The sequence below is a fragment of the Triturus cristatus genome, chromosome 4_2 (assembly GCF_964204655.1).
Source record: "Triturus cristatus chromosome 4_2, aTriCri1.1, whole genome shotgun sequence".
In the NCBI taxonomy this organism is placed as follows: Eukaryota; Metazoa; Chordata; class Amphibia; order Caudata; family Salamandridae; genus Triturus; species Triturus cristatus.
Genome location: NC_140586.1, coordinates 823,201,723 through 823,215,931, shown reverse-complemented (window position 1 = coordinate 823,215,931; position 14,209 = coordinate 823,201,723). Strand labels below are relative to the sequence as shown.

The 14,209-nt window shown below is 45.2% G+C and overlaps 1 long non-coding RNA gene across 1 annotated transcript in view; it reads left to right on the top strand.

Annotated features, from left to right (window-relative positions):
* Nucleotides 1-10,351, top strand: part of LOC146835118 (uncharacterized) — a 38,487-nt gene extending 28,136 nt beyond the window's left edge. The window contains exons 3-4 of the long non-coding RNA XR_014960388.1: nt 5,151-5,175; nt 8,900-10,351. This is a non-coding gene — a long non-coding RNA (uncharacterized LOC146835118). The remainder of the gene's footprint in view (nt 1-5,150; nt 5,176-8,899) is intronic.
* Nucleotides 10,352-14,209: the final 3,858 nt, after the last annotated feature.

Sequence of the window (14,209 nt, the reverse complement as noted above, 5' to 3'; positions counted from 1 at the left end):
TTACTATTCTCAAGCCCATAAGACCTATGCCAGGCTGGATTATCTTTTGGTATCTACCTCGGCCCGAGCGATAGCGACAGGGGTTGAGATTGGGGTTGCCTCACTCTCCGATCATGCACCAAGGGTTGCTACTTTTACCCTTCCACCCTTGTCACAGCCTGCTAGGATATGACGCCTTAGAGACACCCTCCTACATCGAGCAGACATGGTCACACATATACAGGGTTCTATTACTGATTTCCTGTCACATAACGCTAACACTGACACAACTCTGGTAACACAGTGGGTGGCACTAAAGGCAGTCCTCCGGGGGGAGTTTATTGCCATATCGGCAGCAGATAATGTAGAGCGAAGGCGTAAACGGGACGACCTCACACAACGGACAAGAGAGCTGGAGCAAATGCATCAGAGAACGGGAGCCCCCGAGTGTGGCGTCAGCTAAAAGCAATACGCCAACAACTGACAGCCCTGGATCAGGATAGGGCGGAGTTTGCGGCCCTGAGGTTGAAACATGCCTACTACACGGGGGGATAGGTGCGGGCGCCTTCTTGCCCACAAGTTACGTGACGTCCGGCAGAAGCAGGGGGTTTCGCGAGATTTGAAGAGGTGACGGCACACGAGTTTCAGAGGACGGGGCCATCGCTGTGGCGTTCCGTGATATTTATGCTATGCTTTATACTGCCTCCCCGTTGGAAGAGACGGAGGGGGCCGACTTTCTGGACTCTGTCACTCTCCCGGCCCTGACTCAGGCACAGGCCGATCTATTAGATAGGGATATACGAGTCGAGGAGGTAATTGCTGCCATAGCCCGGCTGAAGCTTGCAAAGGCCCCCGGCCCCAATGGCTTCCCAGCCATCTTCTATAAAAAGTTTTGTGCCCGGCTCGCTCCTCTCCTCACCCAACTTTGTAATTCCTTTTCTGAACCTGGAGCGATACCTCAGGATCTTTTAGAGGCCTCTATAGCAGTAATCCCTAAGCCGGGGAAGGACAGGACTCAGTGTGGCACGTACTGCCCCATTTCCCTTCTAAACGTAGATCTTAAGCTATATACAGGGATTTTGGCCAATCGTCTCGCACCTCACATGCCCGGACTTATTGACCCGGACCAAGCGGGTTTTATTCTGGAGCGTCAAACATCGGACAACACGAAACTTCATCTCCATTTAATCGAGAAGGCTTCTCGCACGGAGGGAGAGTATATGCTACTCACAATCTTTGCTCAGAAGGCCTGCGATCGAGTTCATTGGCCGTATTTGGAGCGGGTTATGCACCGGATGGACCTGGGAGAGAAATTCCGCACCCACATATTTAATTGTTATAAGTTCCCGTCTGCTTCCGTCCGGGTGAACGGCTACACGTCCACTAGATTTCCGATAGAGAGGGGCACCAGACTGGGGTGCCCTCTGTCACCTCTCCTTTTCGCCGCCTACATGGAACCGCTGGCTCAGCGGATTAGGCAAAACCCAGCGATCTCTGGAATCCGGTCCGGGGGCTATGTCCATACCATCAGTCTATATGCAGATGACGTGTTGATTTCGTTATCTGGTCCACGCACGGCGTTGCCGGCATGCCTTGCGGATCTGGACACCTTTGCGTGGTCTGCGGGGTTTAAGGTCCATGCCGACAAATCATTGGCTTTTGATCTCTCCCTGTCACGATCCACCCAGGAATATCTTCGGAGTCTGTTACCGATTCAGTGGGCTCAGGAAACGATTCCCTATTTGGGGATCCAGTTGGCGCCCGCAAGTCGTTGCTATCAATTATGCTTCCCTGCGTCGGAAGATCCGTCGGGAACTCGGCCAATGGAAATATAGCCCCCTCTCGTGGCTGGGTAAAATTGCAGCGGTCAAGATGACCATTTTGCCTCAAATTCTCTATTTCTTTCGCACTATTCCTCTATATCCGCCCACTGGCTTTATGCAGCAGACCCAGTCGGAACTTGCCCAGTTCATATGGCACAGTCGGAAGCCGCGCATGAAGCGGATATTGTCGACTCTGCCCCCGGAGGGAGGCGGTCTGGAATTCCCGATTTACAGTTTTATTACCAAGCAGCCCAATTGCGACACTTGGTCGAATGGAGTTGCTGGGAATCAGAGAAACATTGGTTGTTTCAGGACCAAGCGGTAGCAGCGCGGCCTCTGCAGGAGATCATCTTTCTCCGCAAGCAACATAGGCCCCCTAACCTGTACGCCTCATATATAACCCGTGTTCCTCTTGAAGTGTGGGATTGCACTAATATTAAGCACGACCTCACTACCTTTCCCTCCCCGCTTACTCCTTTGCTGGACAATACGGATTTCACTCCGGGAATGGACCAGGTGGCCTTCGAGGCATGGAAACCGGCGGGATGCCGCTTCCTGTACCATCTATATGGAGCGGATTGCGTTATCCCCTTTCAGAATTTTAAACAAGAGTACGAGCTGCCGGAATTGGAAAGGCTCAGGTACTTGCAAGCTCGGTATTGGGTGCTTGATGAGCGAGTTCGTCCGGCGGCGGATAGACGCTTCTCCCCCTACGAGCGATGGCTCATTACACGCACGTCGGACAAACAATTGATCTCAGACTTATATAAGATGCTTTAGGTTAGACTTGCACACATCCACAACCCTGGCAAGGCGCGCTGGGAGAGGGAGCTAGGCAGGACACTCAGCTACAAGGAGTGGGAGGATATATACTATAGGGCCAGGCATTCAGCTTATCATATGGGGCTCACCGAGACGCTCACCAAGGTGGTAACATATTGGTACTACACCCCAGAATGTCAACATTCAATGTACCACACGAGGGAGGCGCGGTGTTGGAGGGGGTGTGACCATATAGGCACATTGGTGCACTTGTTGTGGGAGTGTGAACATATTTAGCCTTATTGGACACAGGTGATTAATGAGGTAGATAAACACTTTAACACTGTGCTACCACGATTCCCAGCGTACATTTTGCTCGGTCTTCCCAACCTCTTGACTTACCCGCTTCGATCACGCAGAGGTCGGCAAACGGCAATAGCGCTGGGGTAGGCGATACAGAACATACTTACTCACTGGCGTACCCCCACCGTTCCGACCTTCACGGGTTGGCTGTATCGTTTGTGGTACGTCCTCGTAATGGAGAAACTCACGCTGACAATGGCGGGTGAGGGCTCCAAGTATAGAGAGTTGTGGCAGCCTTTTCTGGCACTTTTGACTACTGAATTTTGAGAAGTCACCTGCCCACGTTATCTACGTTTATTACGCCTAGCGGACACATCAGAGACGGAGGGGCGAGGGAGTCACATTAGGGGGTCTAGGGGATCTACAGGGTGGACATGGAACAGGGGGGAGGTTTGGGGGGGCTAATAGAAGCAGGGGGGGGTTGTGTCCTTTTTTCTCAGGGTATATTAGCCTTTGCTTCGACTTGGTATGGTTGACTTGCAAGGGCGCATGCCCCCAATCGGAAACGCACTTCTAAGTTGGCTTGTTCAGTTGCGTGCCCTATGCCCTATGGTTTGGATAGCTCACCTGGTCAGAATTACCTTGTGTGTTTTGTTCTTTTAGAAAATTCCAGAAAGATTTAAACCTGAACATGGAGCGCCTTCCAGAGCCTATAGACCTTAGCGGGTCATTTCTTCAGGGGCAGGGACTTATTGCATCTCAAGTGTCTTGCTCGCCTGCTCATGATATTACTTGGCAGTTCATTTCCCTTCCTCCATTTTTTCAGACGCGGCCAGCCTGGATGCGTTGTAGGCGGCATGCTGTGTTTAAGTTGGAAGTGTCTGCTTTGACTTTTGCTTTGCTTTGCCTTGCTGATATATCTGCGCAGTAGCAAGCCGGCCCGCTGGGTTGTAGGCGCTAAGCTCTTGTATCACTGCAGGTGTTCTCTCAATAAAATAGATTTAAAACTAAATCAAACCCTTTGTGCAAAATGTATATTTAGTTTTCCCTGTGTTCTTGTCACAAAAATGGGAATCTTACAACCTCAGGGCTTGATTAACGAAGGGCCTCCGCTCTCGTGGTTGAAGCCCCACAGTCGTGGGGGTGTCTCCACACTCGGAGCAGAATCTACGCAATGAGAATTCTCATTCTGAGTGCGGCGACTCCCTCATGACTGCGGGTGCTCCGCTACGAGTGCGAAGGCCCTTTGTGAATCAGGCCCTCTGTGTCTCATTGCAGTCCCGTTTTTATGTTGAAAAACGCTGCCATTTAAATTTTTCTGTGCTCCATGGTTACAGACGAATTGTGGTCATTCCTTCTTTTGCAAATGTGCATTTCCCAGTTTTTGTTTTGGAAAACAGTGAAGAAGGATACTCCTCTATCAAGAAACCTACAGCTATTCTTTAGGCGAAAAAAGATGGGAACTTTCTCAATAATGTTATTTTTAGGTCTGACCTAAAGTCTAAGCCTGGGCAGATTTTACGGAGTTCCGCTACGCGCAATTCCTCGCAGTTTCTTTAGATAAATGCAGTTTGCTGTGATTTTCAGTGCCCGGTGCTTGTCCGCACTGTGCAATCATTGCGATCGCCATCATCCAAAGTGCAAGTGGGTGCTGCTTCCTTTCTACCGCTTGAGAAGATTTTTACTCGAGCGGCAGCTTTCTCAATGCGAGTGGGCGGTTTCTCAACGTGAGCAGTCGCGGGCATACGCGACCACTCGCAAGGAGAAATCTGACCACCCGCGTTGAGAAATCTCACAGGAGGTGGATTTTCCTCGCTTGCGCTCTCCAATTTGACGTTGATAAACACGAGCAATGGAAAAAACTATTTTTCGGAACCTCGTGAGCTCCGCGTAACACAGAGTGCAGAAAACTCCGCAATCTCCGCGAGCGGAGCGAAGTTCACTGCCCAGACTTAAGACAGCTTTAGTTCTTGCTAGCCTCATCTTTCATCAAAGAAATCATAATAAAAACATACACATAGATGGTGTGTCCATTAGCTCTCTTCATCCATTGGTCTATGTTTAGTTACACTTTGCTTTCGCCCACCACAGACTTCAGCATGGGCAGCGGGTCTGCCCACTTCAGCCATTTGCTCCCTCACTGTGCATTTTGCTCTTACACATGTGCACATCAGTCTAAAATGTAATTCACTTCAGTACCAAGTCTAGCAGGTAAAGATCTGTTTCATTTCATGATTTCTTTCATTCATGCTTGTAATAGATGTTTTTCTCCTTTTTTTTCAGGCATGTGCATCACCTTTAGATAACGGTATTTTTCAGTTTTTATTACTTTTACACTTCTAATGATTATTGCATTTGTTCAGAAAAAGACAAGTGAATAAATAAATGCATACTTGCCAAAGCCATATGTATTGGATTTGCTAATGCTGTTAAGCTATGCCATAGTACAGAGAGCATTGTTTCTTTAAAGCAGCAAGAATACTTATGTACTCTCTGAAAAGGATATGCCTGCTAGAAACCATTTATGCACAGCAGACAAAGAGACATAAAGTCAATTTTCTTGTTGTTTACTGCAGGACAGGAGGGTGTACAAAAATGCCTGCTTATATGTTCCTGGAGGGACTGGAAACTCAGTAGACAGTTCACTTGGAAGGTGACCAAAGGTGGTGTATGAGTGACTTAGGTAAACGTATGCATTGCAACTGTGAGCTTTAGCGACCCAAACATAAGTCACTGTCAGTATCATTTGCACATTATGTGGCTTAATGCTGCCTTGTCAATAAGTCGAAGCCTGTATCGCCACCACAAAGTCAAAAAAAGTGACGTTCTGGTGGCAATAGGGAGTTGTAAATATGCCCTATTCTTTAGTTGGGACCATAGACTTCCTTATTTCTCTATGTATGGTCTGAGTGTCCGTGGACTCTCTGGCTGTCTCCTCAGACCAGTTATTGTCTCCATGCAGTAATTTCCCTGTGACCTCTTGTCCCAATGTCAGTGACTGTGTAAGTCTTGGTGCCTGTGTCAGTGACTGAGTAAGTTGTGGTGCCTGTGCCAGTGACCGTGTGCCCTTCTATTTCCATTTCCTAGTGTCAGTGTCACAGTCCAAGGCTTGCAATGTCAGTATCACTCACAATGTCTGTTTGTTGTGACTCCATATTAGTGTCCACATGTCAATGTTCCCATATCCGTATCTGTCCCCATGTCCACTTGTGTCCAATTGCCAGTTTTAGAGTCCCTGTGTCAGTGTCCCAGTGATAATATTCCCATTTCAATATATGTATCAGTGTCCCAGTGTCACTAGTATAGTGCCAGTATGTGAGTTTCATTCTGCCAGGGTCAGCATCTCATTGTAGCTGTGGCTTATTTGAGTGGCAGTGATGGGCTTCCCTTTGTCCGAGGTGGTGTTCTATTGTCAGTTTCGATGTCCCTGTGGTCCTGTGTCAAAGTTTCAATGTCAGTGCCCTGGTGTCAGTGTCCCTGTGTCAATGCACTCTATCAGTATTCAGGACAGCTGTTGGTGGCCAGTCTCTGTATGCCCTCTGGCAGGTTCCCTGTGCTTGTGCTGGTTCTCTAATTCCAGTGACCTTGTGTCAATGCCTCCATGTTGATTTTCTTGTGTCGTGTCACTTCCTAAAGTTAGTGTCAACATCCGTGTGTTGTAATATCGTTGTGTCAGTTTCCCAGTGCTGGTGCATTTGTGCCAATATCTCACCATAAATGATTGCAGATTTGTCAGTGTTCATCTGTCTGTGTCTTCAATACAAGAGCACATGGGTTCGTTTTGCTCTGTTTGTTCCCCTTTCCATGTTCCAGTATCATGTGCGTGTCCATATTAGCAGATCTACCCGTGTCCCAGTGTCAGTGCCATGGTGTTTGTGTCCCAGTGTCAATGTCCGCATGTCAGATCTTCGGTGTCATTGCCCATGTGCCAATATCAGCATTCCAACATCAAGGTCCCTATGTGAGGGTCAGTGTCTAGTGACAGTGTCTGCTCACCTAGCCAGGGCCTCTTTGGTAGCACCCTTTGGCAGTGTTGCAGTGCCATTGACATTGTTAGTGTCATAGTATCAGCAGCAGAGCCTGTGTCCTTATGATGATGTATCCATGTCAGTATCCCAGTATCAGTGACCAAGTGCCAATACGCCATGTCAGTGTTGGTTCTCCTGTGTCACTGTTACAGTATCTATGCCCCAGGGTATCAGTAGTAGGGCCAGGAGTCAGTGTTGATGTGTGGTTGCTGGTGTGGTTGTGTCAGTGTACAAGTGTCAGTGTTAATACCGCTGTGTCAGTATCCTAGTGTCAATGTTTGTGCCCACTCTCAATATTTCAGTGTCACTACCCCTATGTTCACATCTCCATGTCAGGGTTGGTGATCCAGTCAGTCAGTGTTCTAGTGTTGCTCCGGCACCAGTGTCAAAGTGGCAGCATTACTAAGTATGTGTCTTTGTGCCAGCTTCGCGTCACTATCAACATGCGGGTGATGCCGCAGTCCTCCAAGTGAGTGCCTCTGTTTTGGTACTGTGTCCAAGTGTCAATAAGTTTGTATCTTTCTGTCACAGCATCCCTGTCTCACAGTAGCAGTGAAACTGCCCCATGCCAGTGTGGCAGCATCAGTCTTTGTGCCCCATGTCAGTCTTTTAGTGTCACTGTTCCCATTCAGTATTGGGGCTCTGTGCCAATGCCCTACTGACAGTACTGAATTGCCTGTGTAAATAGCCTAGTGAAAATGCCATTTCTAAGTGTCCGAGTATTAGTGCCCCTTTCTGACTGTACTATCAGTCTGTCAATCAGGATTTATAATCAGTCAATCAATCAGGATTTATATAGTGCTGCTAATCATCCGATAGGGTATCCAGACGCTTAATCCATGTGAATGCCCCTAAGCCCATTTTTTTTCATCAATGGAAGTGTCCCAGCGACAGTAGGTGCCCCCTTGTTGGAGTTCCTGTGTCTTTCCTGGGGCCCTTTTGTTTGTCTCCTAGTGTCAGTGTGGGTCCCCCTGTGCCAATGCACTACAGTGAGTATCCCCCTGACGTCATTGTTTTCTTATATACTTCTAATGCCATCTCAAGCCCACTTCAAAGCACCGAGGATAAATGGACGAGAGATTTGGTGATCTAAAAACAGGACCAGAAGTGATGAGTGCTTTAGAAGAATAATTTGAAAAAATTGTGAAATACCATTTTTGTTACACACGCTGTTTGGTACCCGAATGTAACTCAGAAACTAAGACCTTTCATCAGACCTCATGACTATCTTGTTTACATACAAGACCTAAGTGGGGCTTCTTACCTGTTCAGGTTTTACTGTCACCATTTTTACATAAAATCTACACACCATGACCATCTGACACGATATGAGAACGCTAACATGGACTGGAACAGACTCTCGTGTAAGAGAACCTTAGACCCCAAGTATAGAGGGCACCCCTCTTCTTTGCTCCAACATTATCTAGATGTCTGTTTCCCTTTACGCTGATGCGCGTTTCACCAATGCTCACTAATTAGAAGTTATGCAGAAAGCTGTAGCGTCTTGTCATTGGGCATAGAAGAAAGCCATAAGACAACTTTGCAGAGCGAAATTCTGTAAACGACTTCCAATGAGCACAGTAACATTTGGTGGAAAACATTCCTAGCCTCATTTATGAGGCCCCTTGCGCTGGCAGAGCGTCACTTTTTGTGATGTTCCTTGGCGCAGGAGCCTGCTCCATATTAACGAGGCAGCACTAAGCCACTTTTTTTGGCTTAAGGCTGGCTTGTAAATATCGTTCCCTTTAACGCAGTGGGTTAAAGGGTTAACCAATGGATGTTGCTGAGGTCGTTCCCAGCAACATCCATGGCTTTTTGACAATGCCTCAGATTTACTAGAAATCGTAATGCTGAATCAGCGCTAAAGGGAGGCACAATGATGAGAAATATCTTTATTTCTCCTTGTTTTTTCTTTTTCTATGTGTGCTTCATTCTGTATATATGTGTTGACCTTGATCCGATAATTGGGTCATCGATGCCTAAACATCCTCTCCTCTGTTTCAGGCGGGCGAAATCCATGAGGAGGGAACTATGCAGTAGCCCGGAGATGGTCAGATCAGATTCATGGCTATCCACATCTCCTGGGTTCCACAAGTGTCATAAATGTAAGGCATGTACCATCGGCCTCAACACTAGTGAAATCCCCAGCCCACTGTGCAACACGCCTCACAAGATACGGCAGTCCTACAATTATAGGAGTGACTTTGTAGTTTACGTGTTGCAATGCACTTGTCCCAAGATATACGTTGGTAGCACCAAGCACATGGTCCGTATTAGGATCCTCCAACATCTTCGTGCAATCAACAAGGATGACAAAACATACCCGGTTGCACGGCACATCAACAAATCCCATGGAGACAACATTACTGACCTGAGATACTTTGTCATAGATTCTGTCCCCAATAACATCAGGGGTGGAAACAGAGAGCTTAAATTGCGCAGACTGGAGTCGCATTATATTATCTTGCTGAACAGTAAGATCCCTCCCGGTCTTAACTCAGATGAAGAAATGTACATACATCTATGATACCATTTACCCACATTTATGTGGAGATCCCTACCTGCATACCTTCAGCCCAGTTTTAGTGTTTTAAGCTGCGTGCAGAAATTAATCTGCAGGTCACCTTCACTATTTATTGTTTTTTTCACTTGAGTGGGCTTTGCAATTTTACACAAATGTTATGCAGTTACATTCACGTTTTTCAACTAGAGATCTTTTGGAATCTTAACTGACATGCCCCTGGCCATCTGACATGGTCTGGCAACAGTTAGCATCAATGGGACACTTGTCCATGGATGGGTCACTGCCGACATAGGTGGTCTATGCCCAATGGGGATGCAGTTTGAATACTTCTCCACAAAGGATATGTGGGGTATACCTTTCCCCCTCTAAAGCGTTTTTCTCCACAGTGTCAAACTACATTAAATGTAGGTATGTGTAGCTATTATGCCTTTGCTTTTATGTGCTTTCATTGCCACTCCTGCTAGTATGCCTTTCACATGGGACTTGGGTTGAGAATGTGCCGCCCAGTATGTTCTCCATTCTGATTTCGAAATGCAAGGTTTGAGTTAGATTGTATGCAATCATACCAAGATGCACGCGATTTTGAAACGCATTGCACGAAAATATGTTTAATTAATTTTCTTCAATTTAAATTTTTTTAAATGATTAATGTCCATTTACATTTGGTTCTTTGAATGTCATTAATTCCAGGCGTCATGTGGGCATTTTTGGCTTGTTCTAACATGTTATATTTTGCAGTTCGTTTTGTTTTTATAATTTCTTGCAAGCCCTTGTCACTTTCCATTGTTGCAGCGCGCGCAGTATGTTTTCTGTGGCCACTCTTCAATTTGGTAACTCAAGTAGTATTTAAAGTCCTGTCAATGGCGGCCGCGAAATGTGACCACCGAAACGCGCCGTCCAGCGTTCATCTCTGCCAACAATAAATTACCTCACTGTTTCCTGGTTGTCGGTGCCTGCTTGTATCTTGAAGGAGCAGGTCGCTCTGCTGATATATATATACATATATGTATATATGCATATACATATATATGTGTGTGTGTGTGTGTATCTGTGTTTATCCATATTTATTTGTATTTTGAGAATAAATGTCATAAAATGGTACATTCCACATTTGGTTAACTGACAAATATGCAGTCATACTTTGATGCTTGTTCTGTTTTAACAAATGAATCAGACAAATATAGCAAAACATTACACCCACATGTGGATATTAGCATTACATACCAAAATATGTTCCTGTCTGTTTTTTCATGATGTCTATCTGCTCAGCTGTTGGCCTGGACGGCATGGAGAGTCACTCACAAGAAACACAATTTTCTTTATTTTTCCACTGTTCAAAATAAATATAGTCAGGATATATATTGTTTTTCTGTCTGCATTTATGTGTAAAAATCAGTAAAAAGAGGAAACGGGGAGCCTTAATTATGACATAGCAACAATGGTTAACAAGTTTTGTTACCCACTTTTGCTACGTCACATCAGTGAATCACAGGATTCAGAATTAGCAAAATACAATCTCTGGTTCTACTATAACAACATTAAAGTAACTTTACGTTGTCCTTAAATCAAAGAGTTTATTTTTGCTGGAACGAGAAAATTGATGATTGAGTTCTACCATTTAAGAAATTGATTGGTTATCCATAGCTCAATATTCAGAGAACGTTATGTACCAGGTCTAAACAGCAGAAACGCACATTTGCCACTAGTGCTGTCCATGTGTATTAGGACACTCTTCTTTGCTACCAGACCCCAGCTGATTTGAATACAGATTAAGAAGGATTGATCCAGGACTGGCCCATGGGGCCCTTTGAATGGCGGTATAACCTAATGAGGATGATAGCCGGGAAGGAGGAGAAAGTCACCAGCACAATAGCATCAATGCCCATCGAGTTTTGTAAGATGCTGAGCAGTACCAGCTAGACCTGGTTCCGGGCACCACAGGGCAGACAGTCTCTGCTAGTCGTGGTTGATGATGTCATTTGCCACTAGTGTCCACCAGTCTGTCCATCAATCTGTCCTATTATGGCACTGTAAATTGAAGCAAATAAGAGTAGTCACTGGTTCCTCGATGAGGACGTGCATGGGACAAAAGTCAACCAAAAGACACAATAACATATTGACCAGTCTAGCTTTAAATTTTTATAAATTAAAGTGCTTAAGCTGAAGGCAAATCAAAATACTGAACAATTCAATTTGACAGGTTTGCAATCTTAGCTACGATATTTAACAAGATACTACACCCTCTATCAGTATCCTTTCCCCATTCTGGGAGATCTCAAATGTCTAACGCTCCCCAGGATGATGCAGCCATGGGCATTAATGCAGATTTTCCACAGTTTTAATGGGTAGAAAATCATAATTTTATTAAAGGCACGGAGGCTAATAATATGCATCTTATTCCTTTATTGCAACTCACAGCAGCAACAAGAAATAGCTAGAATAGAATCTTCCAAATAAATCTAGAACGTTGAACATGCAGAATACTCCAACACTGGCAGCCATCTTCCTTCTTTTATCCGCTGCGAACGAGACAATCCCATTAAAAATCTTGAACTTCGCCGAACTCCAATGATTCCTCATCAAGAATCCACTTTTTCAATTCTGACCTATATTGAAATAAATTACAAAACAACAATGAATCAGTAGGGTAGGGAACAAATAAGGGAGGGATAATATTAGCCTCCGTGCCTTTAATAAAATTATGATTTTCTACCCATTAAAACTGTGGAAAATCTGCATTTTATTGCAAGGCCCGGAGGCCAATATTATGCATGTTCAAAGTCAATCCAAAACTCTCTGCAAAACATATTCCACAGGTTTAAAGTAGAACCTTTTAAATGTTGTATCAGTACTCCAATCAGCCGCTTTTAAAATACTACTCAAACTTAAACCTCTCATGAATGCTTTACTTGCCATCGCACCTCTAACCGAATGCGCTCCAAATACAGTCACATCCACGCCTGCTTTTTTCAACACTTCTTTAACCCATCTAGCTAAAGTTGGAGTCGAAACCGCCTTATACGGTTTTTGAATGAAATTAGTAATTGTGAACAACCACTGACTCTCAATCCCAAAGTTCTTTTTTCGTACTCTTTCAAACAATTAACCACACACAAACTACTACTGTTCCTCCCATCTTGGATAAAAAATGGTCCAAGTCATAGTCTTAGTTCTTCTCCTCAACTCGAAGCAGACACCTTCCAGTTGAAAACTCCTTGAAGTAACCTCCAAATCTTTAATGTCCGATACTCTTCTAAATGAAACCAAACATGAAAGCAAAACCAACTTCCATGACAACTTTTTTAAACACAAACCAGCATTATCACCCCAACTTTCTACCTCCTTCAACACAAGCGAAATGTCCAATAGGAAACTATATTTTGCCCTAGGAGGCAATTCAAATCGAATACTCCTTAAAACTCTTTTAACCAAGGCGTGTTGCCCCACTGGCAACCAACCAATGATGACATGACCCGCCGAAATTGCAGACCTACTTAAATTCACCGAGCTGTAAGCCAAACCTCCCCTAAATAAACTAGATAAATAATTCACAATTTCCACAACATCGACTGTGACAGGATCCAAATTCCTCTCAATACACCAATTGCACCATCTCCTCCAAGCTGCTCTGTAAGCCCTCGTTGTTCCCTGAGCCCAGTACCCACAGATAAGTTCTGAAGCTTCGACAGATAGTCCTAACATTTCCCAGACTCTCCTGAAATCAGACACGTCAGAAGTCTCATTTGACCTGAAATTACCAGATCGTGAACGTTCCCCTGAGCATCCAACAAAACCTCTGGAAAACTCGGAATCAACACAGGGTCCTGCACAAGAAGATTCATTACATCTGGAAACCAAACTTGTGTCTGCCAAAAAGGAACGATTAAAACTAAAGTAGCCTTCTCTCTCCTCACCTTCAACAACACTCTTTGAATCATTGAGAAAGGAGGGAATGCATACATCCTTCCCGAACCCCACTCCTGAAGGAAAGCATCTATTCCCTTCGCTTCCGGGTCCGGTCTCCAACTGTAAAACTCCTTCAGCTGCGTATTCAACCTGTCCGCAAATAGATCCACCTGCAACGGTCCCAATCTCTCCTGAAGACTCTCGAATACCCCCCTGTTCAATCTCCAATCACTCGCATCTCTTAGATACTCCGAATTCCAATCTGCTTCTACATTTGTCTTCCCTGGAATATACTGAGCCTGCACCATAATCTCTCTTTCCATGCAAAACCTCCAAAATTCCTTCGCTAATTCTGCCAGACTTCGTGACCTTGGTCCCCCTAATCTGTTCACATACTGAACCGCCGTAACACTGTCCATCTTTAACAGAATACAACATTTCATTTGATCCTTCAAAAAACTCTTTACCGCAAATGACCCCGCTAGAAGTTCCAAACAATTTACATGAAGTTTCTTCTCTTCCATCGACCAAAGTCCCCCAGTCTCCACCTTCCCGCATCTCGCTCCCCATCCATGCATACTCGCATCCGACTCTATAACCATCTCCGGTTTCCTTCCAAAAATCGCTCTCTCGTTCCAAGCATCCAAATTCATCAACCACCACTCTAACTCCTTGCGAGTCTCCTGATTCATTTTCACCCTCTGTGAATACTTCGCTCCCTGTCTCAAATGATATGCCTTTAACCTCTGAAGCGCCCTGTAACGAAGAGGCGCTGGAAATATCGCTTGAATAAACGCAGACAGTAGACCTAACAACCTTGCTAACTGACGTAGACTAATCCATTCCGCCTTCAACACTCTCACCACCTCTTTCCGAATCTTCCT